The sequence below is a fragment of the Protobothrops mucrosquamatus genome, unplaced genomic scaffold (genome assembly GCF_001527695.2).
Source record: "Protobothrops mucrosquamatus isolate PMUCROS unplaced genomic scaffold, P.Mucros_1.0 scaffold406, whole genome shotgun sequence".
Classification (NCBI taxonomy): domain Eukaryota; kingdom Metazoa; phylum Chordata; class Lepidosauria; order Squamata; family Viperidae; genus Protobothrops; species Protobothrops mucrosquamatus.
This window is the reverse complement of record NW_015386736.1, coordinates 77,459-91,906: the sequence shown is the minus strand read 5'-3', so window position 1 is coordinate 91,906 and position 14,448 is coordinate 77,459. Positions and strand designations below refer to the sequence as shown.

Sequence of the window (14,448 nt, the reverse complement as noted above, 5' to 3'; positions counted from 1 at the left end):
GTGTGAATAAGGTTTCTGGGTGATGAGGTTTGAAAACCTCTAGTTGTGTGGTTCAGCCAAGCCACTGTGAGCAGTAATTTCAAATTGGGTTATCCCTGGAGATCCAGTACAGAGTCTGAGAATGCAAGCACCTAAATGTTTTTTTCTCTGATACATATTTGGAAAGCATCATTACTTTTATGTGGAAGCAGATTGCAATATTTGCAGAACTTAAATTAATAACGGTTAGTAATTAATTTTGTGTATATGTCAGCAAACATTAACACCAAATTTTAGGTCCATTTACTTGTAATTAAGCTTCTATTCACTGAGTTTCTCCATGCAATACATGTCTGCTTGAAAGTTAAGAAGCAAACTAAGACTGTTTATCAAATTCCATTTATGCTGCTGAGAGACCGCAGGGTGCTTGAGATTGAATTTACAATTGCCTTAATCCAGGTAGTTCTTACTTACTGACTGCTCATTCAGCCATCGTAAGTTATGACAGTGCTGAAAAAGGAAGTTTATGACAGTCCTTAAACTTGTGGCCATTGTCACGTCCCCGTGATCAGGTGATTGCAATTCAGGCCCTTGACAACTGTCACAGCTGGCTTCCAACAAGCAAAGTCATTGGGGAAGCCAGCAGGAATTCACAGATCATAGTTACATGATGTTGCATTTAATGACTGCAATGATTTGCTTAACAATCACAGCCAGTAGGTCATGCACAGTCACATGATGCTTGCTTTACGACCGAATCAATAACAGAGTTGCTGATCCCAATTGTGGTCACTATATATATACATATTTGAGTTATATTTTAATGAATTTGATTAGATAGTGACTAACCTGAAATCTCAATCTACATATTGCATTCTGAAAATGTATAATGTAAACATTATGTCCAATATTTGTATTTTATGGTCTGTCAGGAAACCTTGGAAGAAGTACTGATGTATAAGAAATATCATTTTGGATATGCATTTTGCATATTTATCATATAACTTATTATATGGGAGCAGTTTCTTTCAGATACTTTTATTCACTAAGAATCATTTTGTTTTGTGAGACCACCAAAAAGGCACTCCAAGCACATGGAGTTTTTTGTTTATACATTTGGTGAAAAGCTGTGGAACTGATGTCTGCTGTTCACGTTTTACTGTGACTCTAACAAAGCAAAACTGTACACACATCCAGTGTGATGAAATCCTAATGAAATACATACTGGTACAGAGCTCAGTGTTGCAATCCGTGAATAAATATTAGAAGGCTAAACCAAACCGAAAGGTACTAACATCCAAGTGCACTGATAGATTGTTGCCATAATTTTGAAAGCTGTCTGTGTTATTTAATGCATTTTTATTACTTTGTTTCCTTAAATGAAGATGCCGCAGCAAAGCACACTCAGGAATTTAAACAACTGAAAGCAGAGAAGAAAGTACTTGAGAGGGAATTGAAGAAAGCACAGGTAACTTTTTAAAGCAATAATTTACATACACAGTTTTCTTTTTTAAAAAAGACTAAAATTTGTAGTACTGTTAAGTTGTAAGTAGTCACTTAACATGACAGGGGTATTTAATGTGTTCTAAGATAAGGAATGAATGTTGTCAGGAGTCATGTGAGATATAAGAAGGTCTTGTACCCTCTTGGGCACAATTCCCACAACTGAAGGACACCTTCCATTGCTCCTCACATTTGTATTAGGCATGCATATTATTTTGATAAGTTTACTAATGCAAGAAGGGGACTAAAACTGTGGAAATGAACTGTTGGATTTATAGCTTCTTATTTTGGTGGTCAGTGTGGCAAGAGAAATATCATCTGCAGAAATGATGGTTATTCCAACTAACTGCTTTGTGATGATAATGGTAATATTTGAAAAATATCCAGGATGCATGGTATCTTCGGGTGCATGGAGGGAAGAGGTTTGCCCCAACCACAGCCTTAAATTTGGATGGGCAAAGAAAGAAGCAAAATGCATGACAAACTAGAGGGAGGTGGTAGCAAAGACCATGGTCGCAAAGACCAACTGTTTAACCATTTAACAATTGTAAGAATAAATTGTCCTAAACTGGATGTTTCTAATTTGATATTATTCATGCAAAGTAGCATTCTTTAACACAATGTTTCTCAGATATATTGTGATTACAATTCCCAGAATTCCTTCCCAGCATAGCTTATTGCCATTCTGGTGGAAATTCTGAGAAGTATATTTCAAAGGCATCTGAAGACTGACAAAGACCACTTTGATGTTTTTAGTAGTTCACAGGAAAACAAAATCAGACATCGTTTTCAGTGTCACTACCGCAGATTGTGTACATCCATTAATTTAAATTGCTTTTCTCCCCTTTTTGATTAATAGGAAAAGATTGATGGCTTCTCTAACACAAAGCAAAAGAAAGGTGACTTTTCATGATTTGTTTCTCTTTTGGTGGGGGAGGAAATATTTTATTTTGATTCACAGTTTAATTTTTAATGTGATATAGCTGCTTCTCTTTCCTCTCAGTGTTGAAAAATGCAGAGACCCAGAGTGAGAATTTGGTAACAAACGTGGACAAAGGTTAGTATATGTAAGTCTTGCATATATTGCCGTTGATTATTCTTCCGTTCTTTGGTAACTGGTATAGTTGGATTATTCAGTAGAAGGCTCTGATGCTTTGGTATGTATGGATTGTCAGGTTTTCAGTCAGCCTATATATCTAGGCTCTCCAGACACTTAATCCCCTTATTTAGGACAGAGTCTCTTTATCACAAGCATGATGAAACCATTATGAGATTATTTGCTCAGAAGACAAATCTTTCTGATCCACAGTGTGAATGCTAGGGCTTTTCCTCCTACTTTTCAAACTCAGTGGTTACTTAGCCATTCTCCTGATGACCCTCGAAATCACCTAACCTATGATGATATAGTGGTTCTCTTTAGCATGGGAACCATTGGTTCCTGCCTGGCCAGGGTTAATTCTTTGCAGGAGGACCACAAATTGGAGATTTTCCGAAGGCTGTAAAGATTTCTTGATGTAACATTTATTGTGTATTCCACCGCAATGTTAAAATTATTGAAACATTGAGAGTGAGATGCAGGATAAAGAGATTGTCCCACTGTTCACCTGAAAGCAAGAGCACAAGTGTACAGATTGTGAAGATAATGAAGAGTTAAAAGCATTGGAACAGAAAGAGAAATCAGTACTTTACCCCATTTTAGAAAAAAAAACCCAGTGTGATGGTAGAAAACTGGAAGATATTGTAAATAACAGGCATGGCAAAGAAGCAAAGTTTGGAGATTGGTTATGAAGCTAGTGGAGAAATTTGGGAAGGAAGAATGTAAGGAAGTGGCAGGTAGAAATTATTTGATATTTTAGGAATGAAATCATTGGTCCTATCAACTTTTCGCACAAAATCAGTTATCTGAGATTTTTAACAAGTGGCAATGTGATGATTGGACATTCTGTGCTGAGTTTGCTCTGTTTGAATTTAACACAATAAAAAATGTCTGAGAGAGGCAGCAAGCTGTAGAATTAATTAAAAATAAAACTATTTAAGAATTAATTTCTTGCCATTTATAAGTGCAAATCACTACCTATGAAAGCAAACACATAAAAGTTACTAGTTTTTAAAAATTCTCCTTGCACATCTATGAAAACAAGTATCTTTTATGTACATGATAATGTCTGAGAGGGAAAATGAAGGAAAATGTGTTCTTTCAAATGCTTTCCTGCTTAGTCAACTTAAAGTAGTCTTTTTTCCTTATCCCAGGTGATATGGTTTAAATTTATGTGTTTTTTTATATGCAGGTAGTACAGAACATAGTAATTTGAATGCTAAGAAAAAAACCAGGTTAAAAATTACATTTTATTACATTTCTAGGTTCGTTATTTAGTTAATGAAGAGACTAGCAGAAATTACAAGGAAATGATGCAATTTAAATTGACGTGCTTGACTTCTTGGTATTGTTTATCATACCAATAGCCTGAATTCTCCAAGGAGGGGCAAAACTCAGGAGAGTTGTAGAAAAGAAAAAAGAGTCTTATGACTTAACACTTAGATAAAATCAAAATTATACAGGAATGTATGTTTATATACATAAAACTGAGTTCTGATTTTGTGTTTAAATATTTATTTTGATATCTATTTTGGACTTCTCTAGGATCCCTTAATTAAGTCTTATATGTTCTGCAAACATAGATCTATATTCCATGATGCTATTGTTACTGGAAATCTCTTGTTTCTTATACCCATCTTCATTGCTGATTAAACTGTATACAGTAAAAGAAAAACAATATTTTATTTGTGACAATGACTTTTATATCTCCATCAATTATATATGCAAGAAAGTCCAGTAGAAAGAGCTCACTGGGGTCTAGGATATCTGTGATTTTCCATTCTTTTTGTTAATGTGTTATACTTTAGGCCTTGGGCATTGACTTTTTGATGACCAACATCTTTTTTTTTCAAACTTCAAAAAGTGGCTTTCCTGAATTGAGTATATTCTACACATATGCCCCTTGTTTGGCGTATTTACTGTATATCTTAACATGTTGGAGATATGCTTCATATTTTTGTTTAGAGAGATAGCACAATTATCCACCTGAATTTTTCTTTTTATCTATGTCTTGGATTGCATATATGCCATGTCCCAGCACATCAAACTACATGTAAACATTATAATGATGTGGATTTCTTTTACAGAAAAAATTAAATTTCTGTTGGAAGAGCTTTGGCAGTGTATAGAAAGCTCTACAGGAAAAAAGCAGATCAACAAATGTGAGCGTGCATTAGGTGAGATCAAGTACCAGTGTTTTAAAGGAAATTTAAAGTAATTAAAAAAACTTCTCATATTTTTAATCTTAAGTAACACTCACTTACGCTTTTTTTCCCTCCCTCTCTAATTGCTGGCTTTCATGTTCCTTCAGAAACACGTAGAAAGACAAGTAAGTAATTTCCAAACGTATTTATTTATTATTATTTAAAGAAACCTATATAGCCTCCCAACTCAAACACAGCTTAGAATAAGAGATTAAATGCAATATTCTCCCTGTTCACTTTTACATTTGTTTATCTGTTTCCTGTGCCTCTGTCTTCCCTTCTTTTGTCTCCCCTTCTTTCTCTCCAACCTACTCATCTTTGTGTTTTGTTCTTTCTGTGTATTTGCTGTCAGTTTTTTATCGTGTGCCAGTCTTGTGTATCTGTGTCTGACTGCATTGTAATCTGCCCCTGTGTTTCTTTGTCTGAAAGAGAAAAGCAGAGACAGAAATAAAAAAAGATGGCCAGCCTCCCTTAAGAATGTGGGATTATGCCAAGATACTCTGTGAACCTGCCATACATACCCACAATTCCCCCATAGCTATCAATACTTAAGAAAGATCAGCACTTACACTCTCTTCCTTGTCACTTCTGGGAGAAACAATCATATTAAGGGATTCCATCCTACTTGGTTAGAGTTCTTTTGATCTGTGGAGATAAAACTCTGGAGTAGAGATAATAATAATAATGTGATCCTCAGGCTTGATCTCTGCAGAAAAGGGATTTTATGTTGTTTACAGTCAAAAATGCCTCTTAGCTCGAAGGATGTTTTCTGGTGAGCTTGTATATTGCAGTAGCTTTATAATGCTACTATAGTGTGCATATATTAATATGAGACAGGCTCCCCAGGGTGGGAGGAATGGGCAGTCCTTTCATTTTTCTTCACAAGAATAACTAGTGAAAAATGAAAGAGTTTATTTGGAGACAGCACAGGAATGTTTCCTTCTCTAGGTGACACTAACCTTAACATCTACTCCTATATATAATTCGCTCTTGGAATTTAAAGGGGAAGGGAAATATCTTTTGGCTAACAGTCTTAACAACTGGCACAAATCATTTTGAAAAGTATATTTTTGCTATCCTAAACTTGCAGGGAATGGAAATAAAATACATCACAGATTTTTTTTGTTTTTGTCTTATAGAAAGAGGGCAGAATCCTGAAAAAGTGAAGAAATCTGAAGGAGCATGGATTTCTATTTTTTCATCAGAGCCCTCTACAATGCGAACGTCTCCAACATCACTGAAGATACAGGCGGACAAAAAAAATGCTGGAAATAGTCACCTGATAGAAAACAAACTTATGGAGACTACTAAAGCGAACAACAGTGATGTTTCTGATGAAGACAGATGTCTAGATGGTTTTGCTGAAGCAGATTTTGCAACAAGTAACATGGAACTTCTCAACAAGGAGCAGGAAGAGTTTGGTGAAAGTCTGCGAGATGTTTTGAAATGGATTAGTCCTCTTCCTCCTCTACTGTCACCCATACAGTTTTCACCTGCTACTACTCCGGTAAGTTCCAAAAGGGGAATAAAATTAAATATTTAACTTATTTAACTTTAGAAATCATGTCAAGACTACTCTGGCTGGAGATAATTGTTGACTAAAAGTAACATGAAAAAGACGTTGATGTCTCTGATGAGCTTCTAGCCAGCAGTTGTATCTGGTAAAGAAGTTTTATAAGTTTCAAGAATGAACTTCTTTCTTGGGGAAAAAAAGAAACTTTTTCAAAGACAAGAATTTCAGAATTTGAATAGATACTTTTTTTCTATAGAGATAGCGATGAAATTGATACAACAGAATTAGTGCATGTGGAACAAAACATATTTCAGTTATATCATTTGCAACTATCCAAGCAAAATTTGTTGACATGTGACTAGATTGTTTCGGAGAACTCCAAAATGTTCATTTTTTCTATTGACTCTGCTGAAATTCTTCCAGATTATGTTATTCTGGAGGCAGATCATATTTTCCAAAATAAAATGTTGTTCATCAAAAATGGTTTGAAGTATTTTGGACACAATATTCCAGATGAAATAAGCCTGTTCCAGTGCCATATCAGCCCGGAATACTTCTAAGCCCGTGGTGGCGAACTTATGGCACGCGTGTCACAAGTGGCACGCAGAGCCCTCTCTGTGAGCACGCGAGCCGTCGCCCCAGTCCTAGGCCTTCAGCTGGGTTTTATAAAACCTAGGCCTTTAGCTGGGTTTTATAAAACCTTTTTGCTTTAGGCCTCTGCCACCGTGTGAAAAAAAAAAGATTCAATCAATCGATCAATTTCAACTTCTCACGGGGAAAAAAAAGTTGTCGCAAAGTTGGAATTGATTGATTGAACTTTTTAGTCCCACCCAGTCTGCCGTTACCACCGCAGCCACGCTTACCCAATGGGCCACGCCCACCCGGCACCCGACAATACATAAGTGGGTTTTGGGTTGCAGTTTAGGCACTCGGTCTCTAAAAGGTTCGCCATCACTGTTCTAAGCATTTCTGATATTTAAGCAATATACTTCCCAGGCTAAGTTTTGTAACAACTATACATTATTTATTACTATGTTAATATTTACATTTTTCTCTTTAAGGACACTTTATTTGGAGACATCACAGACTCCAGTGATGATGAAATGGAGCAGAATGCACAAACACTTGAAAATATTATAGACGAATATGATGAGGACAAACCAGCATGTAAAACTTTACATTTGACAGAATTTTGCTCACATGTTTTAAAAAAGACTCATCAACAGGAATCACATGAAAGATCAAAAAAATTAGAAAATAAAGCATCAGTGCTTTCATCTGACTCTATGCTCAGAACATCAGAATACCTTAATGAGAACAATACTAAATCAAAGACTGAAGAAAAGCAGGTAAAAGAAGATTCTGACTGTGAACAAATACACACAGCCCCTGAAATAATATCTCCCAGTACAGAGAAACTCAGTGAAAACATGATTAGCAAAATAGAAACAAAAGGCCAAATCGTCATTGGACATGTGCTGGAAGAAACCAATGATTTCATTCAAAAGGAGAAAAAGAAAATGTTAATTGAAACAGAAGATGATTGGGGTCAAGAACCCAAAGGCAGCGAAGAACAGCAAACCAAAGAACTGATGTTAACTGCTGAAAAAACACCAGTGGCTTCTAAAAATGCGAAGGATCCTTCTAATGATAAAGAAGGAAGAGTGATGGAAAGTGTTTTTGAGGACCTCCAGACAGAATCTTACTCAGGAAAAGCAAGCCTACTCTGTGAAAAGCACATTGAACATATAACAGTAAAAGAACAAAATGCAGCAACTGAAAGAAATAACGAACCATTAATAGAGGGGGGAAAGAATGACAGTAATTCTGAATTCCTCCCCGAAACAAATCTTTGTGAAAGAGTCCAGCAACCAGGTGCCACCATAACATGTACAGAATCTATTGAAAAGAATATTGATTCTTTAGAAGCATCTAACAAACCTCATTCTGTAGTGGAGATATGCAACCAACAAAATGGAAGCGAGGTAAATGAACAAGTTTTGAGATCAAATTCAGACATTGCAACATTAACTGAGGATTTGAAACAATCATATCATGGCGGCAAAATAATTAAGGCCATGAATGATAGGCCGAGAAAAAATGTGTCTGATGGAGCTAGTGAGGGAATAAAGTTAGAAGATATACCAAAGGAAGGACAATTAGAATGGTTAACTTGCAAAAGCAATACCAACAAGTTACCAACCCAAGCCTCTACTGCTGAAGCCTCTTCATTGAAGTCTGAGGGATTTATTGAAGCAAGTCAGGTGTCCCTTGAATTACACAATGTCACTGAAAATGCTCCACAAGTGGGGCATGTTGAAAATGCAAACATTACACCCAAGAACGTGACCATAGTAGAAAGAATTGGGAATTGTTTAAATAGTAACATGGAAGAATTAAATCCGCTAAGAAAAAGGCTCACAGAGATAAATTGTGAAGCAAGAAAACTCACTGAAACTATACAATCTCTTAAAGCAGGATTGTGTGAAAAAGATTCACCTAGTCTGATGCATGGACATTCACAAATTGGAAAAAATAGTGCAATGATCATAAATGAACTACCTGATACAAAAAAGTATACCATGGAAGAAAAAGGGCTGAATTATGATTGTTCTGCATCAAATGAAGTAGCTTCAGTACAGAACATGAGCAGTGATACAGTTCAACCGATGCAAAATGTGTCACAAAGAAAAAATGGAGAAATTGAATCAGCCTTTTCTGTTATTATGACAGGTGAGTCTGAGGCAAATATGGAATCTGTGGATGTTGCTCTTTCCTCTTCTGACAGAGAAAATGCTGGTTACATTGATCAACATAATTCTGAGGAAAATTTGAAGAATAAAAAGTCAAAAACTGTGGAATCTGAGGGAGACAAGCTGTTGAATCTGAGAGATATAAACTGTGATGATCACAATCCTAGTAATAAGAAAGATGAAGTGGACTTCGAACAAGACAAAAATCATGACACTTTCAACAAGCCACAGGCATCAGTTACTATTAAAAGTTGCAGTAGAGAAAACTCTGAAATGCTGTCTTCTGTTGCATATTGTCCAAACAATATTAACAGCGTAGATACTTCTAGAGAAAAAAAATTGCTGCTGAATCATGAGGAACTTCTTATTCCCAAGGATAAGAATTTAGACACACGGTCAAGAAATGATACTGTAAAAAATATCAATAAAAAAACAGCCAAGGAAACAGATACTGTATCGAGTACTGAAATAAAGTCTAGAGGAATAGATGAAATAAGTATGTTAGAAAAGTCTGTTTCAATGGGGAATTCCTCTGTCTCAGATTCATCAGAGGAAGAATTTTATCCATTAAGAAAAGTGAATTGCACAAAAACACCCCTAGGATGTGCAGTGTCCAGAAGTATACCTTGTTCAACCAAAAACTGTGAAGCTAGTCTTCCACCCAGTATGACTTCTTCAGATGGCACCAGACATGAGATGTTCCCTGGGGTCAAAGAAGAGGAATTCTCTAAAGATAGAAAAGCTGAAGTAGGTGACACTGGCTCCTCTACAAATGAAGTAATTGAAAAGACATGGGAACATTCATATGCAGCAACATGGCCCTGCACTAATGAAAATACAATCTTAAAAATAGAAGCATCCTCAGCAATAGAAAAGTTAGAAGAGAACCAAACAGAAGAAAATGCTTCAGTAATTACTTTATTGCCAAGTCAGGATTTATATAACAAGAAAACTATCTCTGGGAAGTCATCTGTGAGTGATCCAGATGTTAATGATGATACAGTTGTACTGCATACAAAATGCCCTAATGATAGGCAAGTCGACTCTGATTTACTTGTAGAAAAATCCATTGTGGAACTAAAAAGGAGCGTTTCCACTTCAGAATCCAGCTCAGGTAAAGACCAAAGTTGCATCATGGCTTGTCACATTGATGATGGTAGTGATATATCCCATTACAAGAGGCATGATATAAATAATGATAAAGGAAGTGTTGCATCTAAAACCAACAGGACATCCATATCACCTATCTCTGAGTCTTCCAACTCTAATAATAAACTACAAAAAGTGCTATCAGAAAAATTGGAGCCACCGGTTGCTTCTGCAAAGAATAGAGCAGATCAGACATTCAGCACTTCAGAGCCTGTCATGATTAAAGCACAGGAAGAGATTAATGATAGTGATGATGGCCATCTCCAGAGCATATCTATCTGTAAGAGAAAAAGGGAAAATCAGCCCACCCTACCAGCTGAAACCATTCTAGCCAATGTAGATACTTCTACACCAACTATGTATTATCCAAAAACTTTATCAAAAATTATGCAAGAGATGGGTCCACCATTACCTCCATTGCTTCCACCTTTGCTAGCTACCCCTCCAAGAACTGCTCAACGCATTTCCCCTGTAGCATCAATTTCAAGCCAATCTTCCTTACCATCTCCACTTGATGAATTGATTTCTCCTTTACATAAAACCCCAGTTCCTTCTCTAACATCAACACTGTCAGAGACCCCAAAATGCAAGTCATCATCATCGTCATCTTCCACTTTGTCACCCTCTGAAATGTCAGTAGGTCAGAGAAGTTTATCATCCCCTCTTCGGTTTTGTTCCAACACTCCTAAACATGCCCTTCCCGTTCCAGGTAGGCTGCCTTCATCTACACCTAGTAATTCTGTTCCATCTGTGCCTCAGGAAAACTCAGTGAAAATTTTGGACAGTATGTATCCAGAATTATCTGCTCGGGCAAGAACACTCAATATCCTGAAAGGTAACATTCAGTTTAATAGGTCATCTTCTGTAGATGGGAAGGGTAGTCATCAAATCGGTGGCTTTAAAGCAATTGCTTCCACATCAACTGCTTTTGTAAAAACAAGGATCAGATTTAAATCTGATCCAGAGAAGCTGCTCTCCAATGTGAATGAGACTGGGAAAAGGAAGTTGCCATCTGTGACTATGCCAAAGAGTGTCAAAAGACCATGTTTAGATAGCAGCAGGTCATCAACACTGAACCCCTGCTCAGAAGAGCTCTCAGAGGGTGACCTACAGTGCATTCCTGATGGTGACTCACTGGACAATGGGAATGCTACTAAGTCAACAGCTGACTGTAATTCAGAATCACTTTTGGAAATGGAGAAAACAGAGAATCCTGATATGTCGGTTGTGATTCTAGCATTGGAAAAAGTTTCCGAAGCTTGTTTTGACCTGTTGCCTGTTATTCGTAGCCGTGTTCTTGTTGGTAATACATCAAAGGTTCCAATAATGAGAGATGAAGAGAAAGAAGTTGTTTATGAACTTGCTGTTAAAAAGAAGGTCAGCTTTATATTTAAATATATATATATATATTAAAAACATGTTTTCATTTATTAAAGGAAATAATGAAAAAAACTGTTTCTGGAATAATACAGAGCCTTAGTCATGTTAGAAGAGGCATTTAAGAGCTCATTTGATGATGTATCATTGATTTTTAATTGAAGATAAGTATTGCTTCAGTTAATGATATAGAGATTTTTTTGAATCAATCATAGCTACTATACATAGATATTTAGGTCCCAATGGTGCTTTTTCAAAAGGCAACTGGACTTTGTTTTCCTTTGAAGACGTTTCTTCAAGGAAGCTTCTTGGATGAGAAACGAAACATCTTCAAGAAAAGATGCAGCTGCCAAAAAAGCCAACACAGTGCTAGGCTGCATTAACATTTTGCAATGGTATTGCCAATGTGATAACTGATTTTAAAAAGTAGCAATTTTCAGAGAGTTATTAACCAATTCCTGAAAGGAAATAATTGATGGCCTAAAATTGACTCAGAAAAGGATGCAGTTCTCAAGAATTATACTGAAAATTACAGTACAGTGTCAGATATTTTATGGATTCAGTGTCATCTGACTTTCATGGATGATGTCTTTCCACAAATAGATGATTTTAAAGCTGCCTCCAGCAATATATAGAACAGGGGTGTCAAACTGCCGGCCCGCGGGCCGGTTTCATCATACTGAAGCCGCGCCCACCCCATTGCCGGCAATGGCAAAACTGGCCCGATAAGTTGCACGACGTCACGTGACGTTGCGAGTTTGACACCCCTGATATAGAATATAACTTTGAACCTTGTCATTTAAAATACTTTCCCATCTTTAGTGCCATGAGAAAATGGAAATAGGAAGCACCAATTGCTATATTTGAAACTCATGATACTGTAATTGATAGAAGCAAAAGAAGAAGACTACTGAATTCTGCTTATTTAAGACCCTTACATAACCATAGATAGCTCTCACACAGTTGACACTGGATCTAAGTAAAAAGGCAGGAGAAAAGTCCGAGCAATAGGTTCTTCTGTATTGTATTTAGTGAGAGAGATACAAAAGGACAGTGCAGTGCTTTGGATTCAAAGAGGAAAAGATGCTGCGGAGCACAGAGGGACATTTATGTAGCATCTGTCAATAACTCTTTACAGCAGCTGTATCTTTTCTCAGCATTGAGACTATTCTGCCTTGTTTTTGATAACTTGCTAGTTCTGAAGATCATTGTTGTATCTGTTCATTTTACTATCGCCTTCTCATTATAGTGACACTTTTTGAAACAAACTCAAAAGCAAATGTTGTTTTGCATTTATAGTCCTTGGCTGAGCCAGCTTTACAGGCTATTCTTAATAAGCTGAAAAAGCAGAAGACGTCCTTGGGCCACAATTATATTCAGTCCCTTTGCAGAGTCTATGTTGGAATATGCCATCAGCTTGGAGACTTAGAAAAAGCACGTCTCTTCTGCTACACTCTACTTAAGGAAGGTATAGTATAACTTGGAGTTTATATGTTCTTATAAACTATCATATATCCAGAAGATTCAGAAGCATAACCAATTAGATAACTATTGCAGTTAGAGAGGACTAAAAAACCCCTGTGAATAACACTCTAACTTTATCCCTCACAAACATGCAGTTTATTGCTTCAGAACATTTGACTGGCATTCATTTAAAACGGGTAGTCAACCTTGGCTCTTTTATGACTTGTGGACTGAGCTGTGCTGGCTCAGGAATTCTGGGAGTTGAAGTCCACGAGTCATAAAAGAGCCAAGGTTGACTACCCCTGATTTAAAACATTCTCAACCCTGAACTATATTTTTCAGGCAAGAGCAGTCTGTGATCCTACTCTAATTGCAAACTATTAGGTTGGAATAATTTCCTACCTTTCTTCTGCTAGATTGTTATGGGAAGTTGAGGCCATTCAGAGGTACAAATTGAGGCACTTGCTTTTATTTATTTTAATTATTTAAATGTGGGTGAGCAACCCTTGGTGAGTTTTATTTTTTTTTAAAAAAAATGTTTAGGCTCTGACAGCCATAGGGATAGTTGCTGGTGACTGCAGAGGATGGAGCTGGAATTTTGGCCTTTATTAAAATGTTTCAGGATTGTAGGGAAGAGGATTTGAATAGTTGCAGAGCTTAATTTACTTTATCCCTTATTTTAATAAAATGGGATTGTCAAAAAAAAATATTAGCAGATTGATCTGGAATGCTTTAGGGACCACAACAACCATTGCACTAACGGCTACAGATCACCCAGTTCTCTTTTACCACCCTCAGTTTTATGTTATCATTTAAGGTAGGGATGACTGGCTGCCAACAATGTGAATAGAACCATTTCTCTTTGAGAGTGAGGATGCACTGTACCATTTTGGGGCAGACATCATTTGTATCATTATAATATTTTTATTAAATATTTTTATCCCACCTTTTATATGTAACCCAAGATGGCAAATGTACCTAGCTTTTATGCCTAAGGGAGGCCTAGAACTCGCAGTCTCCTGGTATTAAAGGGTTTGCCCCTGCTCAATTGGGAAGTAATTTTTCCCCTTTTGCTTTAATTTTTCTTTCTCCCTTCCAGATTTCCCAAGGTCTGATCAGTTGATATTGTTTATTGCAAACATATGGAGTGAAGTGTTCTCCTCTGAAAGTGTGATCAACAAAGCAATCCAATTAGTAGCTAGACAGCGTGCAAAAGGAGATGTCTTGAAATGCCTGAAAACCTACCTCAGTTGGGAAGAGGTACAGATATTTGATGTTTTCTTTGTGTGTAATGAAAGGACAGACTCCACTTTGATTTCTTAGTGATTATCTAAGATCAGAACCACATTTGATTTATCTTTTAAGATATAAAGGGCATGGTTGCATACTTCTTTGATGGTCTTTTCCTCG

The 14,448-nt window shown here is 36.6% G+C and overlaps 1 long non-coding RNA gene across 1 annotated transcript; it reads left to right on the top strand.

Annotated features, from left to right (window-relative positions):
- The first annotated feature begins 2,346 nt into the window (after window positions 1–2,346).
- Window positions 2,347–2,539, top strand: LOC107287635. Its single transcript, XR_001548875.1, has 2 exons — window positions 2,347–2,381; window positions 2,486–2,539. It is a non-coding gene; the product is annotated as an uncharacterized LOC107287635 (long non-coding RNA).
- Window positions 2,540–14,448: the final 11,909 nt, after the last annotated feature.